The 22,124-nt window shown below is 37.7% G+C and overlaps 1 non-coding gene across 1 annotated transcript; it reads right to left on the reverse strand.

Annotated features, from left to right (window-relative positions):
• Positions 1-16,274: 16,274 nt before the first annotated feature.
• LOC121211887 (small nucleolar RNA R71) lies at positions 16,275-16,381 on the reverse strand. The gene has a single exon (XR_005907104.1). It is a non-coding gene; the product is annotated as a small nucleolar RNA R71 (small nucleolar RNA).
• Positions 16,382-22,124: the final 5,743 nt, after the last annotated feature.

A 22,124-nucleotide genomic window follows, 5' to 3' on the forward strand; every position in this document is an offset into this window, starting at 1 on the left:
GATTTTGCCCCATGAACTTGAAAAGATTCACGATGTCTTTCATGTTTCGATGCTTCGACGTTATAGATCCGATCCGTGACATGTGATTAATCCCTCAGAAGTTGAAATTCAATCTGACTTGAGTTATGAAGAAGAACCGATTCGTATCCTAGTTCGTGAAGTGAAAGAGTTGCGAAACAAAAGGGTTCCGTTAGTTAAGGTGTTATGGCTCAAACACGGGATCGAGGAAGCTACTTGGGAAACCGAGAGCTCGATGAAAGAACGATACCCAAACCTATTTACCGGTAAGATTTTCGGGGACGAAAATTTCTTAAGTGGGGGAGAGTTGTGACAGCCCAAAATTGACCCTAGTCGGGAAGTGGTTTCGGGACCGCTAAATCGAGTCACCGAAATGTTTGAATGTGATATTTATTGTCTAGAATATGTAATTATGAATGTGTGAAAATTTCAAGCTTCGATTTAGTCGATTGCATGTGAATTTAGTCAATAGGACTTATGTGCGACATTTTTGAAATGTGATAGGTCGAAGCATAAGGACCTATTAGTGCATGAAATAAAAAGGGGGGACTTGCATGTCAAATTCCCCCACTAATTAGTAGTGGCCGGCCATGACAGCATGGTAGACCAAGTGTGATGGGCAAGACATGTCATAGACATGTTGTGTTGGTGCATCATGGGTGGAAAAAAATAAAATAAGGAGCATGGGCATAAAATAATGAAAGGGGATATGATGAAAACAAAAAAAAAGTGTGTGGTTGTTTTCCCCCCCATTGCCGTGAGTTAAAGAAAAGAAAAGAGAAAATTTTGTTCATCCTTTTTCATCTTCATTTGGCCGAAAATTCTAAGGAAGGAGGAAGGAGTTCTTGCTTCATGTTTGGTTTGGAAGAGGATTAGGAGGAGGTTTGGCCATACTTGTATCTAGATCAAGGTATGTGTGAAGTTGTGCCATGAGATTCATGCATGTTTTTAGTTGCTAGCTTGAGTTCTAATTATCCCATGGTTCAAATCTTTGCTATGTCATGGGGATGATATTCGGCCTAGGTAGATTTTGTGTTAATGCCATTGCATGCTAAATATGAAGCTTGTTAATGATGCATGTGATGGTGGATTGATGATTCTTGAATCTTCTTTTTAGCATTTTTGAGTGAGCACATATGTGCATTGGTTGCTAGATGGAGAAGAATCGGCTAGCAAGTTGTGTGCTAAGGCCGAATATAATTTTTGTATATTAATGAGTAATGCATGTGTTAAATTGATGGAAAGGGAGAGGATGCTTTACTAGTGTATATATGTGTGTATTAGCCAAGTTTTGAACTTGAAACAAAAGGGTGTTTAGTCAATACAAGTGACCAACTTGTAGAATGTATTAAGTGTTGAAATCGGCCCCAACATAGACATGCATATTCGGCCAAGGGGGAAAAATTAGCTAAAATGTTGAGTTTGATTCATGATTCCGTACATATGTGACTTTAATGTCTAATGTATAAATATGGGCTAAGTGCCTTGTGTTCCTCTTTTCGATGCTCAAATGATTAAATCAATTTATTTGTTTAATTAAGCTCAAGAGCAAAGGGGAACTAAATCCGATAAAGGGAAGGAAAAAGTGGTCGAATAGCTATCGGAATCGTTCGACAACACCCGAGGTAAGTTCTTGAGTAAAAGAGCTTAAATTATGATTTGATTAGATCATGTTTTAAGCAAACCAAAATCATGCTCTTTGTGTGAGGCTATTGAGCCGAAATTGCAAGAATGATAAGTGTCTTGTGTTTGGTTTTGTTAACGAAAATGAAATATGAATGTGCCATGATTTACTGTTAAATGTGCATGGTTATTTGAATGATGTCCGGGCTAAGTCCCGTAGGCTTTGTGCTAAGTGACCATATCCGGACTAAGATCCGAAGGCATTTGTGCGAGATACTAATTCCGGGCTAAGCCCGAAGGCATTTGTGCGAGTTACTAAATCCGGGTTAAGTCCCGAAGGCAATTGTGCGAGTTACTATAACCGGGCTATGTCCCGAAGGCATTTGAACGAGTAGCTATATCCGGTTAAATTCCGAAGGTACGTGATTTGGGAATGAATGATCTTGCTGTAAAAATTTCAGTAAATACTCTAGAAACATCCCAACATTGAGGTATGTTTCGTATGTGCTTGAATTTAGTTGAGCCCTTACAAATAAGTATTCGCTCAGTTGATAAATGAGCTACCGGCCTTTGGCTAAGTTGATCTTTGTGTATGAATAAAAGGGTTGGTAATGTGAAGTAAGTATGATATTGAAAATTGTGTGTATGAAATTATCCGTTTAGCTACATGAATGCTATACTTTTGTTGTGCTGGAATCCCTTGCTCAAAACTTACTAAGCATAAATTGCTTACTCCGTCTCCTTGATTCTCTGTTTTATAGATTTTGGTTCTCCAGCTATCGGACTCGGGATTTCGAAGTCAAAGTCGCCCACACTATCAAAGCCCCCCTTTTTGGTACAATTTTGGTTGAACTTCGAAATGGCATGTATAGGACTACCCGTTTGTTGTGGGTGATGGACCCTTTGGACTTGTATAATTTTGGATAGCCATGCGAAAATGGCTTATATATGTTTGAGTATAATGTCATAATCATTTGGTATGGATATGGTTATTGAGAGGTGTGGATATGCTTGACAAGGATTGGCCATGGGAATGGTTAATCACTATCATAAATTGTGCTATTTATGCAAAAAGGGCTAGTTGAACCATGGAAACTATGAAATAGGTAAAGTCTACCTTAAAGGCAGATGCTGACAGCAGCAGTGATGTAGATTTGGAAAATCACTAAAATAGTAGGAATGGAATTAAATAGTGAATAAATTATGTAAACGAACCTTGATGAATCTATTTTCATAGGAAAGTAACAAACAATCATACGGATAGTATGTTAAGAGATATTCAGGTTCTTGTGAGACAGGGCCAGAACGGTTTCTGGATTTCCTGTTCCGACTTTCGAAATTCATTACAAATTAACCAGAGACAATTAGGAGTCAATCCATATATGTATAGATTCCTCTCTGAGTCTAGTTTCTATAGAAACAAACGGCATCAGTATTGAAGCCCTGTACGGGAGATATCCAAGTCGTAATGCACAAAGGTCAGTGTAGTCGATCCCTGTAACATGGGAGACTTTGACTAATAAACTGTACTAATTGGCCCAACCAAAAATTCTAGAAAAAAATATGTAGATGGGCATATGAGTCTAGTTTCAGGGAAAATTTACATAACTGGATTCCGAGTTTCTGAACTCAAGATATGATTTTTAAAGCGACTAGTACGCAGATTGGCAGTGTCTGGGAAATTTTTTTTAAGTCTGTTAACACCTCGTGTTCGACTCCGGTGACGGTCTCGGGTTCGGGGTGTTACATTTGATTGGTATCAGAGCTACGGTTAGTCGATTCTAGGACTACCGTAATGCATTGGGTCTAGCTATACATGCCATTTTATGTGATTATTTGATAGTGTGGTGATTTCTGACATTTGCAAATGTGTTTATTTATAGTAATGGATCCCGATCCCGACCGAGCGGTAGCTGATGATCTTGAGAGTGTAGCGCCTGCTCCCGCACAAGGGACAGCACCGGCGGACTCTCAACCTAATGCTAGTAACCCGAATGATGAAGCTAGACAAGCTTTCTATAGCGTGATGAATGATTGGTTCAACCAATACATTCGAACTAATACGGCTGTTCCACAACCTCCATTCCCGGCAAATACCACCCCCGCACCTACAATACCTCCGGAAACTGACCAAATAAGGTCAAATAAGCCCCCAGTTGACAGAATCCGAAAACATGGGGCTACTGAATTTAAAGCTACGGACAGCGATGATGCCGAGCAAGCTGAATTTTGGTTGGACAACACTATCCGGGTACTCGATGAGCTATCTTGTACACCCGATGAATGCCTAAAGTGTACTATCTCCTTGCTACGCGATTCTGCCTACTATTGGTGGAGTACTCTGACTTCTGTTGTGCCCCGAGAGCAAGTAACTTGGGTGTTTTTCCAAACTGTGTTTCGGAAAAAGTATATCAGTCAGAGATTTGTTGATCAAAAACGGAAGGAATTTCTTGAGCTTAAGCAAGGTTCTATGTCAGTTACTGATTACGAGCGAAAATTTGTTAGACTTAGTAGATACGCTCGGGAATGTGTTTCGTCCGAGGCTATCATGTGTAGACGCTTCGAGGATGGGCTGAATGAAGATATAAAAATGTTCGTTGGCATTCTTGAAATACGAGAGTTCGTAGTACTTGTCGAGCGAGCTTGTAAAGCCGAAGAGCTTAGAAAAGAAAAACAAAAAGTTGATGTGGGAACTGGAGAGTTTCGTAAAAGATCTTCGGGAAAGTCTCTTCAACAGGCATCAAAGAAATTTCGAGATGATGTGGGCTGGTCGAGAGGCACTTCGGGCCTTTTTAGACGAGATCGTGATCGACCCCCTGTGGGTACACGAGGCACTTCGGTCGCCAGTGTTGGGAATGAACGTCGAGACAGAACGAAATGTCGATATTGCGGTAAATGGCATTCGGGGAGTTGTAGATTCCCTGACCGCTCCTGTTACAAGTGCGGATCAGTTGACCACTTCATTAAAGATTGCCCGAGGTTGTCTGAACAGAATGTAAATCAGAGTGGGAAACCGGGTGCTACCACTGCTCGAGGTAGACCATCTGGAAATACGGGCAATGCTGGTGGTGGTCAGAGAGGATCTAGAGATGCTACGACCAATCCGAGGCTCGTGCGCCTGCTAGAGCTTATGCTATACGTGCCCGCGAGGATGTTTCTTCGCCTGATGTTATTACCGGTACTTTTACTCTCTTTGATACTAATGTAATTGCTTTGATTGACCCCGTTCTACTCATTCTTACATATGTGAACCTTAGCATCCAGTAAGACTTTACCTATTGAGCTACTGAGTTCGTAATTCGGGTGTCAAATCCCTTGGGTCGTTACGTGCTTGTCGACAAAGTGTGTAAGAAATGTCCCCTAGTAATTCGAGGTTCCTGTTTTCCGGCGGACTTGATGCTTTTGCCGTTTAATGAATTTGATGTTATTCTCGGGTTGGATTGGTTGACCGTGCATGATGCGGTTGTGAATTGCAAAAGCAAGACTATTGAATTGAGGTGCGCAAATAACGAAGTAATCCGAGTTGAGTCTACGGACTTGGATGGGTTGCCAGCTGTAATATCCTCAATTTGGCCCAGAAATATGTAAGAAAAGGGTGCGAAGCATACCTTGCGTATGTACTTGATGACAAAGAATTAGAAAAGAAACCCGAATCTGTGCCGGTGGTTTGTGAATACCCGATGTTTTTCCTGAAGAATTACCGGGTTTACCACCTGTTCGGGAGATAGAGTTTGGTATTGAGCTTGTACCTGGGACTACGCCGATTTCGATGGCTCCGTATCGTATGGAACATTAAAAGAGTTGAAAGCTCAGTTGCAAGAATTGACGGATAGAGGTTTTGCTCGACCCAGTTTCTCACCTTGGGGTGCACCAGTATTGTTCGTGAAAAAGAAGGACGGAACCATGAGGTTGTGCATTGACTATCGTCAACTGAATAAAGTGACGATAAAGAACAAATATCCGTTACCGCGTATCGATGATTTGTTCGACCAACTGAAGGGAGCCTCAGTGTTCTCAAAAATAGATTTGAGATCGGACTATTATCAGTTGCGAATTCGAGATTCGGACATACCCAAAACTGCCTTCAGAACGAGATATGGTCACTACGAATTCTTAGTGATGCCGTTTGGGCTCACTAATGCCCCTGCGGTATTTATGGATTTGATGAATCGGATCTTCAGACCATATTTGGATCGGTTCGTAGTTGTGTTCATTGATGACATCTTGGTCTATTCAAGAGATGAGACCGAACATGCTGAGCACCTGAGACTAGTGTTGCAAATTTTGCGGGATAAGCAGTTATATGCTAAGTTCAGTAAGTGTGAGTTCTGGTTAAGAGAGGTTAGCTTCTTGGGTCACGTGGTATCCGCATCGGGTATTCGAGTTGACCCGAACAAAATTTCAGCCATACTTAACTGGAAACCTCCAAGAAATATTACCGAAGTTCGGAGCTTCCTGGGGCTCACCGGTTATTACCGACGATTTGTAAAAGGTTTCTCGATGATAGCCACACCAATGACGAAGCTACTTCAAAAGGATGTTAAGTTCGAATGGACGGAGAAATGTCAGAAAAGTTTCGATCAACTGAAAACTTATTTGACTGAAGCTCCAATTTTAGTGCAACCCGAATCAGACAAAGAGTTTGTCATTTATAGTGACGCATCCCTACTTGGGTTGGGTTGCGTATTGATGCAAGAAGGTCGAGTGGTGGCCTATGCGTCGAGACAATTAAAGCCACATGAGAAAAATTATCCGACCCATGACTTGAACTAGCTGCCATCGTATTTGCTTTAAAAATATGGCGACATTACTTATTTGGTGAAAAGTGCCATGTATTTTCGGATCACAAAAGTCTCAAATATTTGATGACTCAAAGAGACTTAAATCTGCGACAAAGACGTTGGCTTGAGTTGTTGAAAGATTACGAGCTTGTCATTGATTACCACCCGGGAAAGGCTAATGTGGTTGCGGACGCCTTAAGCCAGAAATTATTGTTTGCTTTATGAGCGATGAATGTGCACTTGTCTGTTCTACCCGACAATGTGTTAGTAGCTGAATTAAAAGCCAAACCATTATTGATTCATCAAATTCGTGAAGCCCAGAAAGTTGATGATGAATTGGTTGCAAAACGGGCTGAGTGTGTTCCGAACAAGGAATCGGAGTTTCAAATTGATGATGATGATTGTTTGAGGTTCAGAAGTCGTTTGTGCGTTCCAAGGAATTCGGAACTCATTTCGATGATTCTGAACGAAGCCCATTAGTGAAGCAAGTATGATATCGATTTTGTGTATGCACATAAGGGTTGGTAATGTGAAGCAAGTATGATATCGAAAATTTGTGCATATGAAATTATCCGTTTAGCTATATGAATGCTATACTTTTGCTGTGCTGGAATTCCTTGCTCAAAACTTACTAAGCATAAATTGCTTACTCCGTTTCTTTGATCCTCTGTTTTATAGATTTTGGTTCTCCAGCTATCGGACTCGGGATTTCGAAGTCGAAGTCGCCCACACTATCAAAGCCCCCCTTTTTGGTACAATTTTGGTTGAACTTCGAAATGGCATGTATAGGACTACCCGTTTGTTGTGGGTCATGGACCCTTTGGACTTGTATAATTTTGGATAGCCATGCGAAAATGGCTTATATATGTTTGAGTATAATGTCATAATCATTTGGTATGGATATGGTTATTGAGAGGTGTGGATATGCTTGACAAGGATTGGCCATGGGAATGGTTAATCACTATCATAAATTGTGCTATTTATGCAAAAAGGGCTAGTTGAATCATGGAAACTATGAAATAGGTAAAGTCTACCTTAAAGGCAGATGCTGACAGCAGCAGTGATGTAGATTTGGAAAATCACTAAAAATAGTAGGAATGGAATTAAATAGTGAATAAATTATGTAAACGAACCTTGATGAATCTATTTTCATAGGAAATTAACGAAACAATCATACGGACAGTATGTTAAGAGATATTCAGGTTCTTGTGAGACAGGGCCAGAACGGTTTCTGGATTTCCTGTTCCGACTTTGGAAATTCATTACAAATTAACCAGAGACAATTAGGAGTCAAGCCATATATGTATAGATTCCTCTCTGATTCTAGTTTCTATAGAAACAAACGGCATCAGTATTGAAGCCTTGTACAGGGAGATATCCAAGTCGTAATGCGCAAAGGTCAGTGTAGTCGATCCCTGTAACATGGGATACTTTGACTAATAAACTGTACTAATTGGCCCAACCAAAAATTCTAAAAAAAAATGTGTAGATGGGAATATGAGCCTAGTTTCAGGGAAAATTTACAGAACTGGATTCCGAGTTTCTGAACTCAAGATATGATTTTTTAAAGCGACTAGTACGCAGATTGACAGTGTCTGGGAAATTTTTTTTAAAGTCTGTTAACACCTCGTGTTCGACTCCGGTGACGGTCTCGGGTTCGGGATGTTACATAAATTGATAAATGCCTTATATTATGAATTGACTATAGAAATGGTATTGAATAATGGAGTGGAATATGTGATGATATGAATTTGATAATAATAAGTTATATGAATTGATTTGGTTGACAATATTGAATGATATTGAATAATGAGAATTTGGATTGAACTAAATATAGTATAAAAGAGTGATAGTATTGATATATGATACGTGATATGAATTATGCTATATGATATTGAATATATATATGACTTGATGATGAAATGAAATGAGATTATCATATATGAATGGTTGATGCCCATGTGAACTTAGTAAAATGCTAGGATACAATTGGCGTGCCAATAGGGTTATATGTACACGTGTGTATGAGATAGTTGATAGTGTGGAAAACATTAAGTTTTAAAACCAAAATGAAAGTTTCGCAATTAGTAACGATACCCAATCGATACCTTTCAGAAAAATTGATACCAAATTCAATTCAATTTTCTTTGCGAAACAATTGTATCGATAATTAGTTGGTGGTATTGATATTTTATGAAAAAGTATCAATACTCAATTGAAAATCAATACCACTTTGGCATTCTGTTTTGTTAAAATATTGTTCATTTGGTCAAGTAACAATACCAAATGCCAAAGTACCAATACTTTTCCCAATAATGGTAAAAATATCATTTTAGCAAATTCAATTCATACCAAAAAGTTACCTAACCACAAAATTCAATAATTTTATCTATTCAAACACCTAAATAACTAACCAATATGCCATTTAAAGGCACCACAATCAAGAGTATTCATTCAAATAACTAAGCTATTAAAAACATTTAACATTAGCCACCTATTCATAATACAATCATCAACCAAATGACCAAATAACCAAATAAAAGTATGCATAAAAGCTTACCATACCAAAGCACTAATATCATATCTTAACCTTAAAGGTTCATCTAACCACAAACCATCTTAAATAAACATCCAAAACTAACCTTCCAACTAAATATAACCTTGCATCAAAACATTTGACATTTTAACAACATAAAGCCTATATACATATATTACCTTTTCCACTTCATACCATACATCTAACTAATACAATATGATATATATATCAAACACTTCCCAAAAGAACTAAACTTGTAAAACACCTATCAACTATCCATATACAAACTTTTGCAACTTAAAGCAAGACATGTTTAAACATTCACATAACCACATCCTATATACATGCCACATTCCAAATAAAAAGCAAAGCTGCCACAATGGTTAGATAGTGTAAGCCTTCTATTAATCCGTCTAGTCAATCCACAACTTTGACAACTACAAAAGAATATGAGTTTAACAGGTAAGGTTAGGAAGCTTAGTAAGTTCATAACTTAAATCATCAAAATCAACTTACCTTAATTGATTTCAAAGTATAAAGAGATAAATTTGCAATTCCTGATAACCAAATACACATTTGTAATTCACATTAGTTCTTGTTCACATAATAGCATAAGTCATGATAATTCTCTTTTAAAAAAACTCAACAATTCCATAACATCTTTTCATCAATATAAATGTGGTCATATATATGCAAACAAGTAATTCATTGAACACTTGATGCTTTCTAATATCTTGGATATGCATTAACATTCAGAACCACAAATCAACCATACTTTCCATTAACATTTAGCCCGATGAACTAAGTAACTCGACTTAGATACACGGGTAACTACACCACACCATAGGCATCATAGATGCATAACAGGGGCACTGAAGTGTATACAGAGGCATCGAAGTGCAAATCCTGTACAAGCGCACATACTAACCCTATTGGCATGCCAATTGTATCCTACGTGATTACTATGTTCAATCGGGCAATACACATAAATCAATTACTTTAATACATTCTCATCATACAGAGGCACTTCATCATTTCCGTACACGTATTATATCCTTAATACATTCTTATATATATAAATATACAACTCCAAACCAAACTACTATCATTTCATTTCAATTTCATATAAATAACTAATGAAATTTCTCATACATTCAATGACTAACTAGAAAAAATTGTATATTCACAAGCATTTTGTTTTATATAATAAGTCACCATGAACTTACCTACGATCTAGTTCTGGTTAACACGAAGGGACTGGTCCACAATTTTCCCTTTCCACAATTATTGTCTTTTTGGTTCGGTTCTTGATCTAAATAATAATTAAATACAATATATTAATATCACAGACATTTCACAATCAATTCAACACGTATGACCTTTAAATTTTCATTATTTACACATTTTCCCTAAAGATTTACATCTTTTACAATTTAGTCCATAAACTTAAAGTCTCCAAATTTAGCAAAATTTTCTAAATACCCATACTAGCCAAATTTATTCCCATATTAGTACAACCCACAAATATTCAAGATTCACAAGAATACTATGCAAATTTTAACATTTTATAAAACTAATCTTTAACTAAAAAACTAGCAAAAACCACTTCATAAATAATCATAATTAAAAACCAACAACCAACAACTCCAACTCATATTTTAACATCAAGAATTCATCAATGGTGAAATTCAAAATTTTTAAAAGTTTTAAAAACGAAGGTACGGGTTAGCTGGACCTAGTTGCAATGATCTTAAAAACATAAAAATACAAGAAACAAGCTTAAAATGGACTTACATGCAACCCTCAACTTGACCAAATGCTCAAGTTAATATCCATGGCTTCTTTCTTTCTCCAATTTTGGAAAACACTAAGGAAAAAGATGATAGCCTAATTGTTTTATTTAATTTTCACCTAACTTAGCTATTTACCATTTTGCTATTAAATAAACACTCAATTGACACTCCCAAAACTCATTAATCGTCCACTATATATAAACACATGTCATATTTACTATTTAGGTCTATAAGGTTCCATTTCCATAACTATTTAATACCTATTGCTAATAAAACTAATTTTTGCAACCTTTACAATTTAGTCTTTTTTAATTAATTAACTAACTTAACTTTAAAATTTCTTCACCAAAACTGATATGACTCTAATGTAACTCCATAAATATTAATTAAACAACAAAACACGACCTCACATATCGAAATTGTGGTCCCAAAACAACTATTGTTGACACCACTAAAAAATGAGATATTATAATTTTGTATACATGGTATGATAGGGAACCATACACATGATAGAAGAAGTTAGGATTGGGAAAAAAAGTGGGAATTTCTATTCGATGCTGCCATACGGTGTTGCTAAGTGCAAACCGTGATGCGCGAAGCTTAGAGCCTTGCGGAGGGGACACTGTGGTGTTTGAGTATCAATGTTAGGAATGATGTAATGGAGAAACAGATAGAGGAATAGAAAAATTGGAATTTTGTTAAGATTCCGCCATTCGAGACTACTGGGAGCAAACTGCGGTGTGCGAAGCTTTGGTCCTTGCAGGTGGGACACTTTGGTGTTCGAGTATTAAGGTGATATGTGAAACACATCTTTTGGGATGACACCATGACGACGATATTTAGGTTCCATAGAGCATCACCACAATGGTGGTCAGTAGGCTCTATGAGGAAACACTGTGACAAATCCTTCGGGGCGACACCTCCAAGAGCTTTAAGGTGTAAGACCATAGCTTAGTTATGACAATCAATGATAGTTCACCGGGACAGTAAACACGTGATAGTTCGTTAGGATAGTAAATACAGGATAGTCTGCTGGGATAGTAAACACGGGGTAGTTCGTCGGGTCAATAAACACATGGTAGTTCATTGGGATAGTAAACATGGGGTAGTTTATCAGGATAGAAAACACGAAAATTTCGTTAGGACATAAAACATGGTGGTCATGACTAGAAAGTCTAAGGTTCGTGAAGAATGTCAAGGGTAAAAATAGAGTCTACGGCGTGGCTGGAGCGACAAGTCACAAGAAGAAATGAATTTGGTGTGTCGAAGGAATATAGACCACCAGAATAATAAGTAATGCCAAAGTTATATGTCAAACTCAGACAAAGTGAATAGAAAAAAAAAGCTTTTTAGGTATGAAGGTATTCATAGTATATGCAAATACTAGTCCGCTAGGGAGGCTATAGATTTCACACGATTTAAGCAGGCATGGATTTTTTTGTAGTAGGACACAGTCATATACTGTAAATATACAAAAAGGTCAGCTGAAGGGTTGAGTAGGTTGATCAGGGTCTTCATGAGAGGAAATGCATTCCCAATGCTGAATGACCAGTAATGTCCGTTAGAGGATAGTGAAAAGTAGAGGTCAAATATAACAAGAAATAATGGCCCAGATCTTTTTGATCTACCAAAGGTAGGAACTACATGTCCTAAGAAGCCTACTTGAGAAATAGATCGACAAAGTAAGGCTAAGGTGTTGTTTTGTGAGCTCTAGTACACCAAGACAACTAGAACATTTAAATATGGTAAAGACCATAGATATATAAATTTCTTGGGTAGTCACCAAGCGTTGCCTGCTAGAAATAATGAATGCGGTTATCAGAAAGATTAATTTTGAGCTGGATGTCTTACATTTTTCTTAAAATTTACACGAGGATCTCACTAAGTTCTCTCAAACTTACAATATTTATGCTTGAATGTAAGTTATTTAAAGATTCAAAAATCGAGAGGGGCCAAGCCAGACTTCGCTCGGTGTTAGGTGAAGTGTGGTAGCCATACATGTATATAGAGGGGAACTTGTAGAGGCTCTGCCTTATGGTTAAGTTGTCATTTTATGTTATTGAGTCTTTATCCAAAAATTGCAATCGATTGATGGAAACGAAGCCTTAAAGTTTTATTTGTAGTTTAATACAAATTATTTGAGTATGTAATTAAACTAGAATAAATTTTTTGTGAAGTCATTCGCTTAGTGTAGTATCTAATACCCGGACTTGGCAAATGGGTCAGGTAGAAGGTGTTACGAATTGAATGGTATTAGAGCTTCGGTTTAGCTGATTCTTTGGACGTAAGAAGTTATAGGATAGCCACCATATACATGTTACCTTAAATCTTTCTTAGTCCTTCAAGAGTTATTATAAAATAGAAAGTGCACTAAGAATAAGTGCAAAATTGGCGAATCATAACCAAATAGACGTCATATATAATTTAGAAAAATAGAAGGAAGGAAAAATATGGGAGTTTTCATTGTTGTGGAAAATTATTACAAATAAAGAGAGAAGTAGGCATCATCCCTAGTAGGCAGATTAACCGTTTCTTCTGCGTTTTCTCCCCCTCATCAATAGTTTCCTTTATAGGAGCAAGAATGGTGAGCTTAGGATTGGGTGGGAAGAAGAAACCGTAAGAATATTTCTATTTCTTCTTAAACTCTTCACACTTAGCACCAGAAGGGTTCATCTCATTAAAGCCTAGATTCTCGTAGATGTATTGGCGCAGACAACTAAAATCCACTTGGCTCACATTTAAGGGGCCCAAGAAAACTTGGGCATGATGGATGTAATTGGACCTTATCTTGAGAAGATAATCCGTGATCCCCACCATAGTCTTTACTTGGCTTCATTTTTTCCTTCTAGTTCCTCCTAAGTCTACCAAGTGATGCTACGCTCAAACTCCATTTTAGAGGAGTTGTATTTAGACTCCTAGTTGGAGTCGGACTTGGTGAACTCTTGAGCTTGGCGGGCTGCAACCTCCTGTGCTAGGGTCATTCCAATTGATCCTATTTAGTTTCACTTTCATGACATCAATCACGAAGGAAGAGCTTTGGAGAAAGAGGGGAGAGTATATTTTTTCAGTTCTTGGGGAAAGTCCCTCTCCCAGCGTTGGCTAATTTCTGTTGGGGAGAAGGGAGGCTAACCTACAAAAAATGGTCCCTCAATAAGAGCAAACTTGATGTCCCACCAGAAGAAGTAAGAGGTTGCCTGGATCCAGTAGGGAGAGGTGGTGGTGCAGAAGGGGCATTTTGGGGAGCAGACTCATCAGGCAGACTCTGTTTAATGGGAGAAACTTGAAGTAGTGGACTTAGTTTGAGTCTCAAGTTGAGATGGAAGGATGAGCAGAGTGAGCTCCCTATTAGAATTGACTGTTTCTTGCCTCGTTTACAGTGGACCAGCCTACTACCACTACTCTCATCGGTACTTCAAGAGCTCCCTTCAGTCTTAGCCTCTTACGATCGCTACCATCCACCTACACCTTTACATCAGGGTCAACGACAACCTTTTGTGCTTTCTCCATGATGACATTGATAAACTATAAAAGTAACATATTTTAATCCCATTCTTAATACATTTTTGGATGATTAATTATGCACATTAGTGAATTTGATGATCTTAATCCTTCAAATTCATGTTTCTATACTTAAGAGAGCATTTAGGAGCAAATGAAAGAAAAAATGATCCAAAATCAGACAAAAAGAGCTATTTTCAGGATCCACACGGCCTGGGTATTTTCACAAGGGCTAGCCACACGCCTCTGTGAGCCACACGTGTTGGCCACACACTCATGTGCCAGCCCGTGTTGATTTTGCACCTTGTTTCCCAAATATGCAGAAAAACCCAATTTTTAGGTTTCCTGATCATTCTAAAGTCTATAAATACCAATTAGAAGAAGACCTAAGGGGGCGATCAAAGAAGATCAAAGAAACACTCGAAGAATGCCATCAGAATAAACTCGGAAGAGGATCTCCCTTAAGATCGAAGATCTCCGTTTAATTTCTTTTGAAGTTTTATGAGTTTTATTATGTCTTGTGGTTATCCTAACTTTGAGATGTTTCTATTCAGAATTATGAACTAAATTCCCTAGATACCTAGGGCGGATGAATCCTATGATGAATATTATTATTTAATTTCTGATTTATATGATAAATATTTGATTCTTGTTCTCAATTATGTATGGTTATTTATTGTTTTAATATTTTCGAGATATTAATTAATGTTTAATGTGCTTATTTCAGTGGAGAAAAAGCCCCTGTTTAAGAGTAGATTTATCATAATTGAGTGGAGTTGCATGGAATCCTAGAAATAAGACGACATAAATCTACCGGATTAGAGTCAAATCTAATAGGAGAATCCATAGATCGAGTGAATGTGACAATAGGGTTTTTAATTAGAAAGAGATTTCAATTAATCAACCTAGAGTCAGTTGTTCTTACTCTCGAAAGAGATATTAACATAATTTAGAGATTTCTACGGATCAAGAAAAAAGTGAATAAATCGTTTAATTCAGATTCGTAATAATAGGTGAAGTCTAGGTGGATTCTTTCTTAGATATTGTCTTTCTCAGTGGTTATCCTCAATTATTTTCCTATTTCATTCTCTGTTGCGTTCTTAGTTAAATTAGATTAGTAAATTTAGATTAAAAACAATCACTTCAATTTGTCAGCTAAATAATAGAAAAACGGTAATTACTAGTACTTTTAATCCTCATAGATACGATATTTCCTACTCACCATAACTATACTATTGTTCGATAGGTGCGATTTCTTTAGTCGTATTTATAGTTAGTTTAGTGACCATCAAGTTTTTTGACACCATTGCCGATGAGTAAAATATTAGGAACACTTAAGTTTTATTAATTTAGCTTTTATTTTTATTATAATTTTTATTTTATTTTTAGTTTAATTATTACGTTCTAATTTTTTTTCTTTTATTTGCTTCTGGTAGGTTCCTTTAGTTTATGACTAGGAGAAACCCGTCGAGACCATTGTTATTTGATAGTGAAATTGAAAGTATAGCTCGCAGAAACTGTAGAGAAGCAAAGTAAAGTCCACAAAATTTAGTAGACGAGCAAGAGGATATTATTATTACTAAGGAGATGGGTGATAATCAGAATAATCAGCTACCTCCTGCAGTTTCTGCAAATCTTACAAATCCAGATCCTATTCCTCGTACTATGTACGATTATGTCAAGCCCACTTTAACTGTGGCTGAATCAAGTATTGTGTGACCCACTATTGTTGCAAATAGTTTCAAACTGAAGCCAAACACTATTTAGATGATTCAACAGTTTGTTTAGTTTGATGGTTTTCAAGACGAAGATCCAAATACTCATTTGGCCAGTTTCCTGAAAATCTGCGATACTTTTAAGATTAATGGCGTTTCTGACGACGCCATTCGCCTACGATTATTCCCTTCCTCATTGAGGAACAAAGCTAAACAGCGGTTGAATTCTTTACCACGAGGTTCTATCACTACATGAGATCAAATGATCGAGAAATTCCTTCTGAAGTACTTCCCACCGGCTAAGACAGCCAAGTTGAGGAATGATATCTCTTCCTTTGTTCAGATCAACTTAGAAACCTTATATGTTGCATGGGAGAGATACAATGATTTATTGAGAAGGTGCCCTTAGCATGGGTTACCTCTATGGCTATAGGTTCAAACCTTCTACAATGGTTTGAATCCCTTAACTAGGCAGTTGATCGATGCCGCAACTGGTGGAACACTTAACAATAAAACACCCGAAGTGGCTTATGAATTTATAGAAGAGATGACACTGAATAATTATCAATAGGAAGTCATGAGGACGAAGCCGATGAAAGCAGCCAGTGTCTTTAATTTAGATGCAGTCACCATGTTATCAAATCAGGTAGAACAATTAAATAAGAAAATTGATGGTTTATATGTTTCTACGCAGGTACATCCGATGATGCAATGCGATACGAATGGAGGAGGAATGAAAAATCCAGAATGTTTACCATATGGTCCTAACACAAAACGAACAAATCAATTCTATGAGTAATAATTCTAGGCTCAAAATAACCCTTATAGTAACCACTTAATGCAGGTTGGAGGAACCATCCTAATTTCTCTTAGGGTAGTTAAGGAATTCAATAAGCACAACTCCCTTCAGGCTTCCAACAACAACCTTACTAGCAAGAGAAGAAGCCGAATCTTGAGGAGATGTTGACGAAGTTTATCTGGTGTCAGAAACCTGCTTTCAAAATGTTGAAGCAACACTTAAAAATCATCAAGCATCGATTCAAGGGCTCGAGAACCAAATCAGTCAACTTGCTAAGTTAATTTTAGAATGACCATAAGGAAATTTGCCTAGCAATACCGAAACTAACCCAAAGGAGCAACTTCATGCAATTACTGTGTGAGATGAAGAAGGGTTAGTTGAATTTGAATAAGAACTAAGGTAAGAAATTGTGGTAAATGAAGGTAAGGTTGAGGAAGCTAGAATGAGCAAAAGCCAGTTGTTAAGGAATGTAAACCTCGAGTTCTATATCATAACGAAACAAAAATAAACCACATGAACGAACAATTTGGTAAATTTCTTAAACTTCTGAAAAAATACATATTAACTTAGCGTTTGTTGAAGCTCTTTCGCAGATGCCCAATTTCGTTAAATTTTTAAAGGAGCTTTTGGCGAACAAAGGAAGTTAGATGATTCGTCGACTATGGAGCTAAATGCAGTTTGCTCAGCCATACTAAAAAATAAAATACGCAACAAATTGAAAGGTCCAGTGAGTTTTACTATGCCTTATTTAATTGGTAGTTTGAATATTAATAATGCTTTGGCCGATTAATGCTAGCATTAATGTCATGCCCTATAAAATTTTTAAGCAATTAGGTCTTGGGAAACCCAAACAAACTAGGATGAGTATTCAATTAACAGATAGAACCATTAGATTTCCTAGGGGTATTATCGAAGATGTTCTTGTAAAAATTGATAAATTCCTATTCCCAGTTGATTTTGTTATTTTAGACATGGATGAGGATAGTGACATACCTTTGATTCTAGCTTGGCCCTTTTTAGCACGAGTGAATTAGTACTTCGTGTAGGTGACGAAATATACTCTCCAAGCTCGTGATTCTGTTAAGACATCTAGTGATTGAGATATTTACAAGTTCTGTTAATATGAGTAACCATGTGGTTCAACCTTCTTTGTAGGAAACCCCTCGGAAAAACATAATGGAGCCAAGTTTCAGTCCATGCAACAGAAACAAAATGACTCATGAAGAACAAATATTACACATTGATGAACTGGATGAATGGCAGACACATGTCAAGAAGAAACAGAAAAAGCACGATGAAGAGACAAAGCGACGCCATGATGAGCATATGGATAGAACAAACCAATTTAAGGTTGGGGACATGATACTGCTAGATAAAACGGATCCTCGAATTGCCACTTTGGAGCTTGATGCAATAGATCAAATCCTTTTATGGTATTAAATGTCTTCCCAAACGGTACAGTCGAGGTAACTCATTCTGAATTTGGCACATTTAAGGTAAATAGTACTCGACTCAAACCTTACTTTGATCATAGAATTGATAGCGAGAAAGAGGAGCTCTGGCTCCATGAACCACCGTGACCGCACGTGTATAAGGTAAGTGAAGCTTAGACTTTAATAAGCGCTCTCGAGAGGCAACCCGAGTGTTACTCTGCTAATTCTTTTAATTTTATTTTATTTATTTTTAAACTAATTAATTTTTAAAATATAAAAATGTTTTTGACCCACACGGCTTAGGCACACTAGCATGTCCCAGGCAGTGTGCACTATAAGGGATTCGATAGTGAGTTACACAGCCTGGCGACAAGGCCATGTGACCCACACGTCCTAGACACATAGGCGTGTCTTTGGCTATGTTGATCCTAGGACTTAATTTTAAAAAAATTCGAAGGTTACACGGCCTAAATAGCCCACACGACCGTGTGAACCCTGGAGCTAATATTTCAATTTTAATTCAAGTCAGAGAGTTACACGGGCAAGAGACACGGTAGTGTGCAAGACACGATCGAGCACATGGGCGTGTGGGCTCGCACATAAGCGTGGGAGAAATGAAGGAGATCACACCAGCCGTATGACACGGCTGTGTGGCATACACGGCTAACACACGGGCATGTTTAGGGTCATCTGAAGATTGGGCTTATTTTTTAAGGTCCACGGGCTTAGAAACACGGCCGTGGGCCCACATAGGCCCTTACACAACTGTGTCCCCCTTTTAACCCCAAACCCTAAATTTTTTGTTTCACTTTCATATTCCCCAAACTTTCACCCTTAACCCTAGTCGTTGCTGACCAACCCCCTTTCAACTCTAGCCACCGCCGCGCGACCCTCTCCTCACCAGATCGACCATCACTCCGTCGCTAGACCACCACCCCCTGCTCTCTCCCTCTTTCTCACTTCCTTTTACCTTCCTCACCTTGTCAACACCCATTGCTTACCCCACCCCTCGCCGACCCTCTCCCTCCTTATCGACCAACCCTGCACCACGACCCCATCTACCACCCACAGCCCCTTCACCTTGCCGTTCCTCTCACCAAGCGAGCCGCACGCCGCACCCACGAACCTAACCACCTCTAACACCCTTAACTGGCCCGCACAGCCCCTTCGTCAGCCTTCTTCTTCCCACACGACCAGTTCCTTCTCCTTTGCGCCTGTAACACCCCTTACCCGAGACCGTTGCCAGAGTCGAGCTCGAGGCATTACTTTACTTAACTTAAAAATTTGAGACATAAAATTTTACTTTTGAAATTAATTTCACTATTCACAACAAAGCTGTCCACCTACGCAGTAGTTACTAATTTAGTTATAACTCGAGCTGTGAAATTTGAAATTTAAATCCGTAAATTTTCCCTGAAACTAGACTCATATGTCTACTTACCATAAATTTTTCAGAATTTTTGGTTTAGCCAATTGGTACAGTTTATTAGTTAAAGTCTCCACTGTATTCGCTCCAACTCCTGGGTTCTCTATGGTCTACCTCTAGTAGAACATTTCCTGATCTCCACTGGGTATAATTTCTCTCTTAGCTTTTCAGGACAATCCTGAATAAAGTGATCTGGTGCACCCACATCAAATTTACTTGCTCTCACTCTCTGGGATAGTCTACCACATTGAGGACATTCTGGCTATAAGATGGAGTACTTCCGTACTTGCAACTGTAGTGGTTTGAGCTCTAGAACCCTCAATCTTCTGCTTCTGCTTCGGCTAGAATATCTGGCTGGAAAATTTGATCCACTAGAGAGCTCTCTAGGCTCTTAGACGTAGACTGAAATGATTTATTCATTTGCCTATTTTTTGTATCTTGCGCTTCACTTCAGCTTTGGCCTTCTCTTTTTCTTTTAACAAATCTTCTACTTTACAGGCTCTTTCCACCAGAACAACAAACTCTCTGATTTCCATACACCCACTGATAGTCGGATGTCATCATTAAGCCCATCTTCAAATCTCTTGCACATGTTAGTTTCGGTGGACACAAATTCCCGAGCATATTTACTAAGTCTGAAAAATTCGCGTTCATATTCAGTCACGATCATCTTACCTTGTTTTAGCTCAAGAAACTCCTTCTTTTCTGATCTATAAATCTGGCTGATGTACTTCTTAGGGAACTCCTCTTGAAATAAATCCCAGGTAACCCTCTCACTCGGTTTCCACTGACACGAGAGTTTTCCACCAGTGATAAGCTGAATCTCAGAGAAGTGAAACAACACACTTCATACATTCTTCAGGTGTACAAGATAATTCTTCAAAAACTTGGATAGTATTTCGAGCCAAATTCAGCTTTCTCGGCATCATCATCTTTAGTAGCTCGAAACTCTTCAGCCCATTGTTTCCGGATCTTATCAACTGGAGGTCTCTCTCTGATAACTATACCTGCAGCTGGGGAAGCTACATGGGGAACTGAGAATCATGAGGGGGTGGATTTCTCACAGCCAAATTCGTAGACGAACTCGGCAAACCAATCTTCATAGCTTGGAAGAAGGCTTCTCTAGCTCCTCCTCCCTGACTAACTGGTATGGGCCTTTCACTACATTAACATCTGGTGGACCGTCCCTTCTAGGAACAGGCATTACTCTCTACTTCATCAGTGCCAACTCGTTCAGGATCATAACTATAAAGACAACATTTTAAAATCGTTAGGAGTCGTCACACTATCAAAAATAAGTATGGCATGTATAGGTAGACTCTATTCATACTGAGTATTCCGAGAACCGACTAACCTGCTGTGATACCAACAAAATGAACCCCTTACCAGAGACGTTGTTGGAGTTGAGCTCAAGGCATTACTTTATTAACTAAAAATTCCGGGCATAAATTTTACTTTTGAAATAATTTCACTATTCAAAGAAAGCTGTCCACCGGCACAGCAATTACTAATTTATTATAACTCGAGCTAAGAAATTCAAAATTTAAAATCCGTAATTTTCCCTAAAACTAGACTCATTATATTCTTACCATAAATTTTTTAGAATTTTTGGTTCAGACAATCAGTACAGTTTATTAGTTAAAGTCTCCCTGTTTCAACACTCGACTTCCTGACCTCTTGTCACTAAAAAGCTTTCTCATTGTAGGATTTTCATATGGTGTTCTCACTTGTTTATAAAGAACATAGACTCAATAAGGAATCTAATATAAAATAAACTCATAAATTTTTTGTACAATTTCAAATGATTTTCTAAACTTAGAATAGAGGAATCCAAAAATAGTTCTGACCTGCTCACTAAAATTCACATATCTTAAATATAAAATCATTTTTCTACACCTTATTTTCAATGAATTAGACTCAATAAGCTTTATTCTAATATATCATCCCTCTTAATTCATTTTAACTAACTAGGTATTTTCAAGTACGTCACTGTTGTGCTTGAATTGTTTCTTTATTTTGTACTCTTCATGATTTCTATGCATGATTTTATACTAAACATTTGTAACAATAAATTCTACTTAGCATTTTTACAACCATCATCATAAATAATATATCTTCTTTAGCAAAATCATAAACAAACATTCAAATAAAAGTCCTTAATGCATAACCAAACATGGTTCATCTAATACGAGTTGTTTTGTGTAGTGTGACGTCTCAATGTCTTTAAGTTCGAAAGTAGCTTTACATACATAAGGAAATAAAAACGAGTAAGCATAAGTAGTAAGTTTACTAGCAATAAATACAATTTACACAATAATTATCATGTCAAGATCTCTAGTTTCTCTTTATTTAATCTCATTCTCGTTCTCTTGCTAGTTTTACTTAGTTAACTCATGATCGTAACTTATTCTTCTCTTGTTGATTCACGTTTGGTTCGCTGTAATGGATAGAGGCGTAATGGATAGAGGCGTAATGCAATTCAATTGTTTGGTTGATGTAATG

The sequence above is a fragment of the Gossypium hirsutum genome, chromosome A12 (genome assembly GCF_007990345.1).
Source record: "Gossypium hirsutum isolate 1008001.06 chromosome A12, Gossypium_hirsutum_v2.1, whole genome shotgun sequence".
Classification (NCBI taxonomy): domain Eukaryota; kingdom Viridiplantae; phylum Streptophyta; class Magnoliopsida; order Malvales; family Malvaceae; genus Gossypium; species Gossypium hirsutum.